A 16,608-nucleotide genomic window follows, 5' to 3' on the forward strand; every position below is an offset into this window, starting at 1 on the left:
ATAGACTATAGCAACAGGAATTTCCAAAGTGCATGGTCTTAGTTCCACACAGACCTAGATTTCAACATCATTCTGCCAGTTTGGATGTTTTTGTCTACCCAGAAATCTCCTGTGCATATTTGGCACAGGAGATCATCAGCTATGGCATGGATGAGAAAACACCCTCCCCTCTCCCATTAAAATACACTCCTATTGAATAGTTTCTTAGTTCAATATATCACTTCAATTTAAATCAACAGAGCTTATAAACAGCTATCAGTAGTTCAGAGGTCTTCAGTTTGCTCAACATAATGCTAAAGAAGCCAGAAGGGGACTTTCCAACATTGGCACTAAGAGTGTGGGTTGGGGGCTGACCAGTGCCTTATACAATGTTTAACAGCATCCCTGGTCTCTAATCTCTGATTAGCCCCTCAACACACTTGTGACAACTAAAAATGTCTTCAGTCATCACAAATTGTACTCTGGGTAGTATAAAATTACCCATGTTTGAGAAACACTATCCTAGAGAAAAAACAGAAATGACTCTCCAGTTCTCCTTCATTGATGGAAAAGAATTAAGTTTCTGTGCTATTGGGAAGTAAACACCTTTGAAATATATGTATCAGTGGCTATATGCACAATTAATCTCACTCAGAGAAGAGAGTCTCCTGTATTTTTCCATATATTTTTCACAAAGGAAATTCAAACACACCTTGAATTTGAGAAAGTACAATAAAGAGCAAAATAAGGTATTTTTTTCTAAAATCATCATAGACCACCCAGACAAAATAGTAACTTAAACTTAACCCAAACTTTAATTTCACATGTTTGTTGAAATTCATTCTAATTTCAGAGCTTGAGAGACATACTTTGATTCTTCTTTGAACTACTTGAGATATGCCTTGGTGCCATCTTACCATTGTTGGGAATTGCTATCCTCCTCATCTTACAGTGGCTTCAACAAAAGACACCTGTGTATAGTGAATTAAAAGATAGTTGCTCCTTGGAAGGAAAGCTATGACAAACATAGACAACATATTAAAAAGCCAAGACATCTCTTTGCCAACAAATGTCTGTATAGTCAAAGCTGTGGTTTATACAGTAGTTTATATGTATATATACACATATATACATGTGGTTTATATGGATGTGAGAGCTAAACCATAAAGAAGGCTGAGTGTTTAAGAATTGATGCTTTTGAAATGCGGTGTTGGAGAAGACTCTTGAGAGTCCCTTGGATAGCAAGATCAAACCAGTCAATTCTAAAGGAAGTCAACCCTGAATATTCATTGGGAGTGAAAGTGAAAGTGAAGTTGCTCAGTCATGTCTGATTCTTAGCGACCCCATGGACTGCAGCCTACCAGGCTCCTCCGTGGGATTTTCTAGGCAAGAGTACTGGAGTGGGGTGCCATTGAGCCAATGCTAAAGCTGAAACTCCAATACTTTGGCCACCTAATGTGAAGAGTTGACTCATTGGAAAAGATGCTGATGCTGGGAAAGATTGATATCAAAATAAGACGGGGATGACAGAGCATGACATGTTTAGATAGCATCACTCACTCAATAGACATGAATAAGCAAACTCCAGGAGATCGTGGAGGACCATGGGGTCACAAACAGTCGGACACAACTTAGTGACTGAACAATAAAACAACTATAATGTATACATACTTTGAGGAAATTTAGGGAGAAAATACAGCCAATCCAATCCATTTATGATTCCAGCTAACCCTTCTTTGAGTGCTGTGTGCTTAGTTGCTCAGTGTCCAACTCTCTGCCACCCTTGGACTGTAGCCCACCTGGTACTTTACATCACAGTTAATTTGGAGAGCAAATATCAATGGCACCAAACCAGTTGCTGTTCACTGATACTGAAAATTCAGCTAGAGCTGATGAAATTTCAATCATAAAGAAGCAAATTGAGCTATAATTTGGTATTTTAGTAAGAAGTAAATAAATTAATAAAATTATTTAGTGCTCACTCAATCGTGTCCAGCTCTGCAAACTCATGGACTCTACTTCTCTGTCCATAGGAATATCCTGGCAAGAATACTGGGGTGGGTTGCCATTTCCTCCTCCAGGGGATCTTCCCAACCCAGGAATCAAACCATATCTCCTGTAGCTCCTGAATTAGCAGGTGGATCCTTTACCATTGAGCCTTTACCTAAAAAGTAAAAGAAAAGTTTACATACTGAAATTGCACCAGAAAGTCTAAAAGGGAAGACTTTTATGAAATAAAAGATTAAATTAATCACATTAAGGAATAGAACTGAAAGGCTAAAAGAAACATAACAAACAATTGATGATAGCAGGGTAATGATATCCAACACTGTATGCTTGTGATATTCTATACAAAATCATTAATGTTGCTCTTCAGAGATGACTCAATCTAACAATCTTTCAAACAAGAAAAACTCTTCTCTAAAGAACTGAAGGTATTTAGAGGGTACTTTTTTATAACACATTCTATTCTTTAGATAAAATGTATTCTCTCCTCTCTACGGGATGTTATTACTTCTAATTCAGAAGCTTCGGTAAATGATCACAGCTAGTCCATCATCTCTCATAATGTCAATGTCAAGTCTTATGTGAGAATGGATTAATATTAATAACAAGCCAAAGAGAGGATATGTCAGAACTCTTGTTAACTTAAGAATTATTGTACTTTCTGAATTTGTCATAATGTATAGCTTTGACAGGTCTTTTTAATGCTAGCTATGATGGTAATAGTAAGTGAACTGTACTTGCCTTATTTTAGCACTTCATGAAGGTATACATAATACTTTTAATATAAACTTTAATCAAAATGAAATTTTCTTAAATATTTCTTGATAGTGCATTGCTCTTGATCTCAATTTCTTGAGATAATGTAAAGATCTCAGGTGTATGACAAAATGACATTGAGGGATTGCTGATACATCTCATGAGATAAGCTAAAGGGATAAAATGTCAAAAATATATCAGGACAAAAAAATGTATCAGTATTAAATGTAAGTGAAACAGGAGAATTAAAAGATTGATATGGAAGCAATATAAAATTCAATAGGGCTTTTCAACCAATGGATAAGGGTGTATCTGTGACTTTTATTAGGTTCAGTGGTAGTTCAGAAAATAATATCTTTACAACTGTCTCAATTATTGGTATTTCTCAAATATAATATATATTCTAAGATCAGAACCATAGATTGATACCATGCAAATTGAGAGATTAAGAAGAGACAAATGGAAGCAGAAAGGAACACAGAAAAACAAACAAACAAAAGGCCAGTAAAATAGGATGGCATAATGCTCTGTTAAAAGCATGTTCTATTCTACTCAATAAAAAAATAGAATTTGAGCTGATAAGAGACTGTTGATGCTTCTATACTCCTCCAAATAGAAAGGAAAATGGAATTTCTGAATAAGACTAAGTCACCAAGCATTTACAGTTCATAAAATGTTACTTAAATATCAGTAATGTCATTTCCAATAAAGGCAGACTAGGTCATTGAAATAAATCTGATCAATACAAACTACCTCAACAAAAAGTAGTTAATCTGTTTTTGTATTTTACATCACATCAATAGTATTAAACAGCTATAAAGATATGTAAACAATTTAAATTAATTGAAGAGCTTTTTAAATCTTCTAAAATTTTAATCTGAAGAACTCAAAATTTCAGTAAACTGCTAGAATTACCAGGCTCCTCCATCCATGGGATTTTCTAGGCAAGAGTACTGGAGTGGGTTGCCATTTCCTTCTCCACATATAGCAAGTTTACTGGATACAAAATAAATATTAAAATCAATTACATCTCTGTATACAAATAACAAATGAAAAATATTTTTAAAAGATATTTTAAACTGCATCAAAAATTTAAAGTATATACAAGTAAACTTAACAATATGTTAATCAAAATGTCAACCTCTCTTCTTGAGGACTGGAAAGTGGACTTAAAATTTTATATAAAAATGTAAAGGCCTAAGAACCAAAACACTCCTGAGGTAAAACTAGATAGGGGGTCTTAAGAAAATATCATGATGTATTTTTAAGACAAAACAACTGAGCAGAAATAGGAAAATGTACAAATGGAACCAAATAGAGAACCCAAACAGGTCCATCCGTATATGAACCCAGTGTGGGGCCGTGGTGGTGCAGCAGGGCCGTGGGTAAGAGATAATCCTTCAATAAGTGGTAATGGAGCCCGGGCATCCGTGTGAATGCGAAGCAGTATCTACTGTCTCTCACCTACACTCTCTGTGAACAGAAACCCTCTTGTCAATTTTCTTCCTTTGAGATGCTCCCAGTGAGAAGCACTGAAGGAAACTAGAACTTTCTTTCTTCTTCTGCATCTCCTATCGCAATGACATAAATACAGTGGCAGGAGACCAGGAGATCTGTAGCTGCTGCAGGACTCAGCAGCATCGGAAGGAGGGTGTGTGTGTAGTGTCTTGCGCTATTCCAACATCAGCTGTTGGCAGCATAACCTTCTATTGGCTCACTGATGCTAGACTGGAAGCTTCAGCCGTAAGGGTGTTAGGCAGCTTCCTGATCTTTGGGTAGCAATTCCTCCTCACTTCTGCTTCACTAGAGACTTCCTCCTTCTTCCTTTGGCTCCTTCAGTCCTTCCGCCATTTTTCTAATCGATTCTTGAAGCAATGCTTTACTGAAGTACCTGGAATGATTTCTGTTATCCAGAATGGACACTGACACAATATTCTACAACTGAAATAAAAATCAATTACGGGTGAATTAATTTCCAAAATGTAAAAGGCAAACCTATAAAGCTTTTAGGATGTAATATAGAATAATATTTTACAATCTTTGAGAGAGTAGGATTTTTCAAAAAAGACAGAAAGAGTCTTAACCACAAAGGAAACTACTGCTAAATTCTACCTCGGTTAATTCAGAACTTCCATTTATCAAGATACCAGAAAGGAGATAAAAGGCAGAGTAAGAAAAGAGATTTCCAACACAAAACTAAAATAAAAAGCTGGCATAAGACATTAAGAACTTCTATGTTCCAGTAAGTCGATTTGAAAGGGCAGAATCTCAATAGGAAATGGGCAAATTATTTGGATGGCATTTTATATCTACAAAAAGAAAATCCAAAGTGATACATGAATATATGGAAAGACACTCATTCACAGTTTCTAATCTCTGAGATTTTCTCCTCCTCTTCCTTCTCCCTTCATCCTTTCTCTCACTCTCATCTGGCTCCCCCTTCTTCCTCTTCTCACACCTCAAGTCACTCTCTTTTTCCCTTTGCTCTTCTAAACCTTCTAACTTCTCTGTAATCAATCTCCTATTTGAATTACTGAGAGAGGTTTTGTTCTCAAAATTGTTCTCACAAGTTGAATTGCTTTGAAATGAATTCTAATCATATAGGGGACCAATATTAAACATGTAAGCTTGTTAAATTATAACTTTTTTAAAAAACGATATTTCTGAGAAGGAGTTTGAGATCATGGAGTAGGAGGACACTGAGCCCATTTTCCTCCGTGAACACATCAAAAGTCCAGCTACATATGGAGTAATTCTCAATGAAAACAAAATGGAGACTGGAAGAAAGATTTTCCTACAACCACGCCTGTCAAGAAAGATCTACATGGGATTGAGTAGAAAGGAAGAAGTGGTCATGCTGGGACCCATGCTCCCAGGAGGGGACACGGAAGAGGAGGGTGATATCATGAACTCAGGGATCCTCCTTGGGGAAGGAGGAGTTCACCTACATATTAGGCACCCCAACCCTGGGTCCAGTGCTGAGAACACAAGTCCCCTTAACTGGTTTGAAATCCATGGAACTTACAGAAGGCCTGTAAGGAACCAAGACTACACTCCTGAAGAGAGTGCACATGTGTGCTTACTCCCAGGAATACGGTGGGCTTCCCTGGTGGCTCAGACAGTAAAGAATCTGCCCGCAATGCAGGAGCCCTGTGTTCGATCCCTGGGCCAGGAAGATCGTCTGGAGAAGGGAATGGCTACCCACTCTAGTATTCTTGCCTGGAGAATACCACAGGCTGGCAGGCTAGAGTCCATGGGGTCACAAAGAGTCAGGCGCAACTGTGAGGTGGACGAAACAGGTTGACATTGCCTGGGGCTCTAGCCAATGCCCCATGATTGCCCCACTGTAGACTTGGACCCCCACCGAGCCACAGCTCTGGCCTCTTTGGCTGCAATTCATTTTCTCACTAGGGCAAAAACTACCATGACCAAGGAGAGTGCACCCTTAAGGGATTCAAGCCAGCTCACCTGCAGCATTGCATCTGAACCATCCAGGGGCCTGTCATTGCTGGCATTTGTGGAGATGGTAGGTCAGGAGCCATCTGGAACTCTAGTTTTGAGTTTTGAAAAACTTAGGACACCATGAAGTCTATCTGGATTTAGTTACAGCCCTTGTTCTAATATCAGGTACCCTAAATATCAAATCTTGTATTGGACAAAGTATAATTTTTCTTTGCTAACCTTACATCCCTTTAAGGCGAAAAGCTTTAGCAAATGGATGTTGTCTTTATTGGAGAAGGCTTGAGGAGAGAAAACAAGCAAGTCGTCCACATATTGTAACAAAGTAGAACCTCTAAAGGAACTTTTTAATCACTCAGATCAACGTTTAGAGTTTGAGAAAAATAAGGACCTTCAGTAAAACCCTGATGCATTAGTGCCCAGGAGAATTGTTTTTCTTCCTAAGTGAAGGCAGAAAAGCTTTAGCTAGCTTGAACAGCTGGAATACTAAACAATGTACCACATAAACCAATTACAGTAAAGAATTTACTTCTGGTGGGAATGTATATTAATAACACATGAGAGTTAGGAACAACAGGGTGCTGAGAGATAATAATGCTGTTTGTTGCTCAGATATCCTGGATTTCCCCCCTCAACTCTTAGATTTTCTCACTGGTAAAGGGAAATATTACAGAAGCTGTGCTGTGTGTGTGTGCTCAGTCCAAGTCTGACTTTTTGCAACCCCATGGACTGCAGCCCCTTCATTCTTTCTGGAGCTCTTTCTCCACTCTTCTCCAGTAGCATATTGGGCACCTACCAACCTAGGGAGTTCAACTTTAAGTGTTATACCTTTTTGCTTTTTCATACTGTTCATGGGTTCTCATGGCAAGAATACTGAAGTGGTTTGCCATTTCCTTCTCCAGTGGACTTCCCTGATGGCTCAGATAATAAAAAGTCTGCCTACAATGCAGGAGACCCAGGTTCAATCCCTGGGTCAGAAGATTCCCTGGAGAAGGAAATGGCAACCCACTCCAATATTCTTGTCTGAAAAATCCCATGGAGAGAGGAATCTGGTGGGCTGCAGTCCACAGGGTTGCAAAGAGTTGGGCAAAACTAAGCAAACTTCACTCATTCACTCACTCTCCAGTGAATCACATTTCATCAGAACTTTCCACCATGACCTATCCATCTTGGGTGGCCCTACATGACATGGCTCACAGTTTCACTGAGTTCAACAAGGCTGTGATCCATGTAATCAGTTTGGTTAGTTTTGTGTGATTGTGGTTTTCATTCTGTCTGTCCTCTGATGGATAAGGATAAGAGGCTTGTGGAAACTTCCTGATGGGAGGGACTGGCTACAGGTAAATATGGGTCTTGCTCTGATGGGTGGGGTCATGCTCAGTAAATTTTTAATCCAATTTTCTGTTGATGAGTGGGGCTGTGTTCCCTTCCTGTAGATTTGTCTGGGACTTGATGAAAGTGAAAGAGGAGAGTTAAAAAGTTGGCTTAAAGCTCAACATTCAGAAAACTAAGATCATGGCATCTGGTCCCATCACTCATGGGAAATAGATGGGGAAACAATGGAAACATGTCAGACTTTATTTTGGGGGGCTCCAAAATCACTGCAGATGGTGACTGCAGCCATGAAATTAAAAGACTTTTGCTCCTTGAAAGAAAAGCTATGACAAACATAGACAGCATATTAAAAACTAGTGACATTACTTTGCCAACAAAGTGTCTAGTCAAAGGTATGGTTTTTCCAGTAGTCATGTATGGATGAAAGAGTTGGATCATAAAGAAAGCTGAGTGCTAAAGAATTAATGCTTCTGAACTGTGCTGTTGGAGAAGACTCCTGAGAGTCCCTCAGACAGCAAGGAGATCAAACCAGTCAAACCTGAAAGAAATCACTCCTGGATGTTCATTGGAAGGACTGATGCTGAAGCTGAAGCTCCAATACTTTTGCTACCTCATGCAAAGTACTGACTCATTGGAAAAGACCCTGATGCTGGGAAAGATTGAAGGCGGGAGGAGAAGGGGACAACAGAGGATAAAATGGCTGGATGGCATCATTGACCCAATGGACACGAGTTTAAGCAAGCTCCAGGAGATAGTGATGGACAGGGAAGCCTGGCATGCTGCTGGCCATGGGGTCTCAAAGAGTTGGACATGACTGAGCAACTGAACTGAACTAAACTGGGCCCCACCAGGTCTTCTGTCCTTCGAATTTTGCAAGAATACTGGAGTGGGTTGACATTTCCTTCTCCAGGGTATCTTCCTGACCCAGGGATCGAACCCATGTCTCCTGCATCTCCCACACTGGAGGCATATTCTTTATCACTGCTCCACCTGTGTGCATTACAGAAGCTAGTACATGGATAATAAGGCAATAAACCTTGCATTTTTCTATTATGGGCTTTGTTTCTTAAATGGTTTCTTTACTTATGGGTATTGATTAATTCTGGGAAGAGGCTTTGAGGGATCTATTTGAATTGTAATAAGAGATGTGCTGCAAATTTTGCCAAAATCAGTTGAATATTTTTCCCCTAAGGAAAGTGGTAGCCAAAACAAAAGGGACATATGATCAATGTTCTCAGAATTTGTTCTAGTACCATCATCAAAGACAAAACAAATAAAATATATCTAAGAGTCATTTAATTCTCCTGGTGGTTACTTCGCTGATTACTGTCAAATTCTAGAATTGTTTCCTTTTTTTTTTTTTGAGAGAGAAAGAAAATCTGGCATGATACTCCTCTTAGAATTCTCAAATTAATAAATTGATATTAGTAGAGGAAGAAGAAAAGGATATATATCTCTCAAAGGGCCTAAACAAAAAGGAATATGTTCAGAGAGGATTCTCTTGAGGTTCATTAGGGATCCCACTATTTAAACTATTTGACTACTCTGAGGCAGGAGCTGCTTATAGCAGTGGGACTGAGCACCAAGAGTGTAGCTGCTCTGTCAATTAGGGCTGGATGAGATTCACCTACAATCTGGAGAAATGTGCTCCAAGCCAATTAAGAAGGAGGATTGGAAAGAGCCCCTGTAGTTCTTCAGAACCCCATTATTAAGAATTGGAAGGACATGTGAAAGGCTAGTTAGAGGGTTGAAAGCACTAAAGTGCTTAAATTTGTAACAATCTCTTTTCCAATGTTCTGGATTTTTATAATGATAGCAGAAACTAAGAGAGTTTTTGTTTCATTTATAGCCTTCATTTGTTGAAGATTAAGAATTTAGGTGGTCTTCCTTTGAGGCAACTTATCAAGAGTGTGAGAGAGATGCTTTGCCAGGGAAATCAGGAATGAACCTAGTTTCCCATCTCATCCTGGTCCTTTTTGTCCCTGTTCAGTCCATTAATGGGCCTCCCTGGTGGTCTCGCAGTAAAGAATACACCTGCAACACAGGAGAAGCAGGTTCAATCCCTGGGTTGGGAAGAGCCCCTGGAGGAGGACATGGCTATCCACTCCAGTATTCTCGCCTGGTGAATCCTATGGACAGAGGAGCCTGGTGGGCTACAGTCCATGGGGTCACAAAGAGTTGGACACGACTGAAGTGACTTAGCATGCATGCACACAGACTATTAATAAACACAGACTTAAAGCTACCTGAGTGAAATCAACATCTTAAGAAAGATCAGGATTTTCTTTAAAATCTATCTGAAGTTAAACGTAATAATCATGAACAGGGTCATTAGATTTTTGTGTGCAATCCTGAATTTTGTTCCAGTCAATAGGCTCTGGAAAGGTCCTAGGAATTGCTCAGGGAAGTCACCTAGCAATTTCTTGAGCCTGATCATGTAATAAGTTAGCAGACTGCTCTCCTAGTTATAACTTTAGAAACCTTTTTAGGATTTTCCTAATTAGCAATTTTTATCCAGTGTTGGACCTGGCTGTCACCAACAACATATGAAGTAACTGATATAAGTGAGAGAATCCAAGGTGAAAAGTTTAAAGGACTATATTAAATTCCTCAGCAAATTTGTGAGGATCTTCAGCTACTTTCCTGAGGATTTCCCTGGTGGCTCAGATGGTTAAGCGTCTGTCTACAATGCAGGAGACCGGGGTTCGATCCCTGGGTCAGGAAGATCCCCCGGAGAAGGAAATGGCAATCCACTCCAGTACTATTGCCTGGAAAATCCCGTGGACAGAGGAGCCTGGTAGGCTACAGTCCATGGGGTCGCAAAGAGTCAGACACAACTGAGCAACTTCACTTTGGCTACTTTGGGAAAATCTTTGATTATGGCTTGGAGTTCAGCTTTAGTCTAGCGAATATAAGAAATTAAGGGTTTAGCTTCTGGATCTTCAGACAGCTTGGCTTTAAAGGGACCGTTTCTGAAACTGGGAAGAGTTTCAGAGAAAAAGAGTTTGGCAAGAGAATTAGTATGGGGGATTGACTGTATAGAGGTGGCATAGGCAGCATAGAAGGGAAGGAAGAAGATGGTGCAGGAGGTGAAGTCTGATCATGAGGAGCTGACGGAGAGAGACAAGATGGCGCCAGGGGTGGATCCTGAGACAATGAAGCCAAGGAAGAGGAACCTGAGGCTTTGAGGCCATTCTATCTTTCTTTAATCATCTGTTTGCCTCAGTTAATCTTAAAGCCTTATTTTGCAGAGAGGCAAGTTCAGAATTTTTATAACATTGGGAACCAACTAAAATAAGCATTCCATTCAATTCTGGAAATTTTTCAGCTACTGTTGTCCAATCTAGTTTTCAGAAATTAGGACAGCCTTCAGAATGGGAGAAAATAATAGCAAATGAAGCAACTGACAAAGAACTAATCTAAAAAATATACAAGCAACTCCTGCAGCTCAATTCCAGAAAAATAAACTACCCAATCAAAAAATGAGCCAAAGAACTAAACAGGCATTTCTCCAAAGAAGACATACAGATGGCTAACAAACACATGAAAAGATGCTCAACATCACTCATTATCAGAGAAATGCAAATCAAAACCACAATGAGGCACCATTTCACGACAGTCAGAATGGCTTCGATCCAAAAGTCTACAAGCAATAAATGCTGGAGAGGGTGTGGAGAAAAGGGAACCCTCTTACACTGTCAGTGGGAATGCAAACTAGTACAGCCACTATGGAGAACAGTGTGGAGATTCCTTAAAAAACTGGAAATAGAACTGCCTTATGACCCAGCAATCCCACTGCTGGGCATACACACTGAAGAAACCAGAATTGAAAGAGACACGTGTACCCCAATGTTCATCGCAGCACTGTTTATAATAGCCAGGACATGGAAGCAACCTAGATGTCCATCAGCAGATGAATGGATAAGAAAGTTGTGGTACGTGTACACAATGGAGTATTACTCAGCTATTACAAAGAATGCATTTGAATCAGTTCTAATGAGGTGGATGAAACTGGAGCCTATTATACAGAGTGAAGTAAGCGAGAAAGAAAAACACCAATACAGTATACTAACACATATATATGGAATTTAGAAAGATGGTAACAATAACCCTGTATGCGAGACAGCAAAAGAGACACAGATGTATAGAACAGTCTTTTGGACTCTGTGGGAGAGGGCGAGGGTGGGATGATTTGGGAGAATGGCATTGAAACATGTATAATATCATATATGAAATGAATCGCCAGTCCAGGTTCGATGCATGATACAGGATGCTTGGGGCTGGTGCACTGGGATGACCCAGAGGGATGGTATGGGGAGGGAGGTGGGAAAGGGGTTCAGGATGGGGAACATGTATATACCCATGGCAGATTCACGTTGATGTATGGCAAAACCAATACAACATTGTAAAGTAATTAGCCTCCAATTAAAATAAATAAATTTATAATAAAAAAAAAAAAAAGAAATTAAAATTTTGGAATTTCAGAATTCCCCATAATGGCCACTAATATTCTAAATTGCCTTTAGTCAGTTAGTCCGTTTCATTAGAAACGTGCATAAAGAAAGACTGGTTTTTAAATATAAAATCAGCTAGAGTCCTTGCAGGAGCTGCACCCTCCAAAAACTTAGGTAACTGGGATCCTGTCTCTCAGAGCTTTTTCTCTGGAGTAAAGAACACTTTCAAACAGCTTAAACAACTTTCAGCACAAACTGTTCAGTTCAAACAACTTGCAAGCTAATCCCAGTCAGCCCTGTGGAGACAGCTTGGTCCCAGAAAAGGCCACTCTCCAGAGCTTAGCCTGGAAAGAAATAAACTGAAGGCTGAAAACCTGGCACAGTTTCAAAGAAATAGTCTCTGTTCCCAAAGGAATGAGTTGAAAGTCTGATCCTCAAATCAGACTGAAATGCCAAAGGAGTCCTTGCTCACAAAACAAGGCCTTAACAGGAAAGACAAAACTTTAAAATAGATCCTGAATAAAACCCGGAGAACTTCAAACACAAAGAGGACGTGGATTCAGATTCAGAAAAAAAGATGCACCTTCAAACCTCACGGCCAGCAAGAGAATAGTCAGTGACTTTGGACTCAAGGTGGCTACTGCATCTGTTTCCTCACCAGTTCCAGAACTAGCTCTGGAATCTTCTCTGGCCCCCTTGAAGGCCACCAAAATGTTCACCTAAAACAAAGAGGCTGCCATATATTTCTCCAGCAAAGATGGGTTTATTTGGAATGCACAGAGAATTACAATTCAGGGTCTGCCACTCTGGAGAGTCTCATGCGAGTCCGCTCGCTGCACAGTAAGGGAAGGAGAAGGCTTTTAAGATAGGGAAACACAGGTGGGAGGCCTGCAGAAAACCAAGAGCCCATGGGTTTTCATTGGCTGAGTCCTAGAGTCTCTTTCTTCTTCTTATTGGGCTCTATCATTTCAGAGTGTGGGAGCTCCCCCTTCTGGCCTCTCGAATATTTAATCGGGGTTTTCTGTTTATTAATTTTTACAGATATTATACCTAAAGCACATATGACAAAAAAAAAGAACAAGTAGGACTACATCGAACTAAAAGGCTCTGCAAAGCAAAAGAACCCACAAAGTAAAAAGATAACCTATGGAATGGGGAAAAAGTATTTGCAAACCACGTCTGACAGGGTAATATCCAAAAGATATAAGCAATTCATACAACTCAATAGCTAACACACAAATAGTCCCATTAAAAATGGGCAAACTTCCTGAATAGACATTTTCGCAAAGAAGACATACAAATGGCCTGCAGTCACGTGAGAAGATCCTCAACATCACTTAGTCATTTGGTTGTTGTTGTTCAGTTGCTCTGTCGTATCCAACTCTTTGAACCCCGTGGGATGCAGCACGCCAGGCTTCCCAGTTCTTCACTACCTCCCACAGTTTGCTTAAACTCACGTCCATTGAGCCCATGATGCCATTCAACCATCTCATCCTCTGTCACCCCCTCCTCCTCCTGCCCTCAACCTTTCCCAACACCAGGGTCTTTTCCAATGAGTCAGATCTTTGCATCAGGTGTCAAAATATTAGAGCTTTAGCATCAGTCCTTCCAATGAATATTCTGCATTGATTTCCTTTAGGATTGACTGGTTTGATCTCCTTGCTGTCCAAGGGACTCTCAAGAGTCTTCTCCAGCACCACAGTTTGAAGGCATCAATTCTTTGGTGCTCAGCCTTTTTTATTATCCAGCTCTCATGTCCATACATGACTACTGGAAAAACCACAGGTTTGACTATCCAGAGCTTTGTCAGCAAAGTAATGTCTCTGCTTTTTAATATGCTGTCTAGGTTTGTCATTGCTTTTCTTCCAAGAAGCAAGCATCTTTTAATTTCATGGCTATAGTCACCAACCACAGTGATTTTGGAGCCAAAGAAAATAAAGTCTGTCATTGTATCACCACTCATTAGAGAAATATAATCTACACCACAATAAGATATCACTTCAGATCTGTTAAAATAGGCATCATCAAAATAACAAATGATAGTGAGGATATTGGAGAAAAGGGAAGCCTTGTGTACTGTTGGTGAGATGATAAACTGGTGCAGCTGCTACTGAAAGCAGTAGAAAGGATCCTCAGAAATTACAAATAGATCTACCATATGATCCAGCAATCCCATTGGGAATACATCCAAAGGAAACAAAAAACTAACTTGAAAAGATGTCTCTACCCCGCCCATGCTCACTGCATCATCATGATAGTGAAGACATGAAAACAATCTGAGTGTCCATCGATGAATGAATGGGTAAAGAGGCTGTGGTATATAGTCACACTGGAATATATTCAGCCATAAAAATGAGGAAATCCTGACATTAGAAACAACACAGATAGACCTTGAGGTCTATCTGTGTTAAGTGAAATAAGTCAGACAGTGAGAGACAAATACTGTATGACCTCGTTTATGTATGATATTTTTCAAAAAAAAAAAAAAGCTCATAAAAAAAGAGAACTGATTTTTGGTTACCAGAGCTAAGGGGTGGGGAGAGGGGGAATTGGTAGAAGGTGACCTAAAGGTACAAAGTTCCAGTTATAAGAGAAATAAGTACTAGTGACATAGTGTACAACATGGTAACTATAGTTAATACTGTATGAAATACATGGAAGTTAAGAGAGCAAATACTGCAAGTTCTCATTACAAGAAAAAAATTTTTTTTCTTTTCATTGAATCTATAAGAGATTATGGATGCTAACTCAATATATATTTCACAATATATATGTAATTCAAACCATTATGCTGCACACCTTAAACTTACATAGTGACGTGTCAATTATACCCCTATTAAACTGGAAAAAAGTACTCCGCTGTTTTCCTATCTCTTTATCATATGTGATCCCAATTCTTTTCTATGCTTGGTTGTCTTTATGGTCTTAGATTGACTGCCAAAAGCAAGAGACCACTGATCCTTGCTCAGGTCAAGTAGGCAGAGAGTACTAGAGAAGTCAGTGGACTGATTCCAGGAACCCAAGCAATCCTCTCCTCTCATGTCCCTCTGTATCCTTTCTTTCCTTTCCTCCCTTTCTTCCTTCCTAAATCTATTGTCTTTCCTCCCTTTTTCTCTCCCTCCCGTTCTCCCTTCTTTCTATCCTTCCTTTTCCCCTTGTCTCTTTTTCTATGTGTCCCTCATTTTTCTTTCATTATTTATTGAGTATCTGCCATAGGCATGTCACTGTTCTAAGTTTTAGGGGTACATCAGCGCATAAGACAGTGAACAAAAAAATAAATAAATAACCTCCTGTCTTCATACAGCTTACATTCTAGCGGAGCCAAGCTGCTTCCTCCACTACACAAATCACTGGTCAGAAGAATGAGATCACAATGGTTAGAGACTGCCCCTGTGGGACTGTTACTAGGGTGTCTACTGTTGATACATTCTGCCCAATATATTTCATATATTCTTGAGATCAGTCATAGGTATCAAATCTTCAAGCATCTCCCAGTCTATGGCAAGGAGGAATCCTGCCCTGTTTCTAAATATCTTATGTTTTCCTTCTCAGACAAAAGAAAGCAAAGGAGCTTAAATTTTACTAACAACATATTGTTGTCATTTTAAAATCCCAGACCTTGCATCCATCCTGGTTTATTATAGTTTAATGTAAAAATAATGTAATGTTTGAATCATAGACTACATGATATACTATAATGGTAATCCTTAAATGCCCATTTCATTAAAATTTTATATGTACCCAAGATCTAAAAGTCCCTATTGCTACAGCAAATCATTTCACAACTGTATCTAATAACAATGTCTGGTGGTGATCTTCAATTAAATTAGCCATTTGTAATCAGAGCAAATGGATCTGAGCCAAGGCTGCTGATTTCACTTAGAGTGTGGTTTTACAAATCCTACCAATTCTCACCTCGATTCTCACCAAATTCTAACTCCACTGGGGAAGAATCGGGATGAAACCCTGCTTTTGTTTATTTTATTGTGTAGCTTTAAATTTTGGGAAATTACGTGTAATTTGGGATTCACGTTACTAACTTGATGAGCTATTGAAACTATGGATCCGAGCAGAGGTAACTGATGCAAAGCAGGGGAAGTATGGGTATTTACACCTACACTGATGGAATGCTCAAGAATCCGCATTGTGAATGTATGGGGTTTATGCTTTTGACAAAGTGTCTGGTAAAGCCTTGTATAATAACACTAGGGGCCCCTGGATTTAATATGACTATGGAATTGCATCACAGCAGGGCATATTCCTGCACCAGAATTGCTGTCCTTATAAGCAAACATAGTAAAGTCCTACTATAAAATAAAATAAAGTTATGCATTTCCATCCTAAGAGTCCAACTTATGCTTAGGGGTGAGAGTCATAGCTACTGCAGAAAGTTGGAAATATTTTTTCACTGACCAGGACATTTCAGTTTCAGCAACCAATAAATAATGAATGAATCAATAAGGCATGTATTATTAAAAAGATCATTTACATTAGGACCTTGTTGTTTACCCATTCTTAATGTAATAGCTTGCATCTAGCATCCTCAAACTCCCAGTCCGTCCCTCTCCCTCCCACCCCCACTTGGCAACCACAAGTCGATTCTCTATGTCTATGAGTC

General features: G+C 39.4%; 1 long non-coding RNA gene across 1 annotated transcript; it reads right to left on the bottom strand.

The window, feature by feature from the left end:
• Positions 1-771: 771 nt before the first annotated feature.
• Positions 772-11,032, bottom strand: LOC132346199 (uncharacterized). Its single transcript, XR_009495959.1, has 2 exons — positions 1,962-11,032; positions 772-950 (listed from the first exon to the last, which is right to left on the bottom strand). It is a non-coding gene; the product is annotated as an uncharacterized lncRNA (long non-coding RNA).
• Positions 11,033-16,608: the final 5,576 nt, after the last annotated feature.

This window comes from Bos taurus, chromosome 9, assembly GCF_002263795.3.
Source record: "Bos taurus isolate L1 Dominette 01449 registration number 42190680 breed Hereford chromosome 9, ARS-UCD2.0, whole genome shotgun sequence".
NCBI lineage: Eukaryota > Metazoa > Chordata > Mammalia > Artiodactyla > Bovidae > Bos > Bos taurus.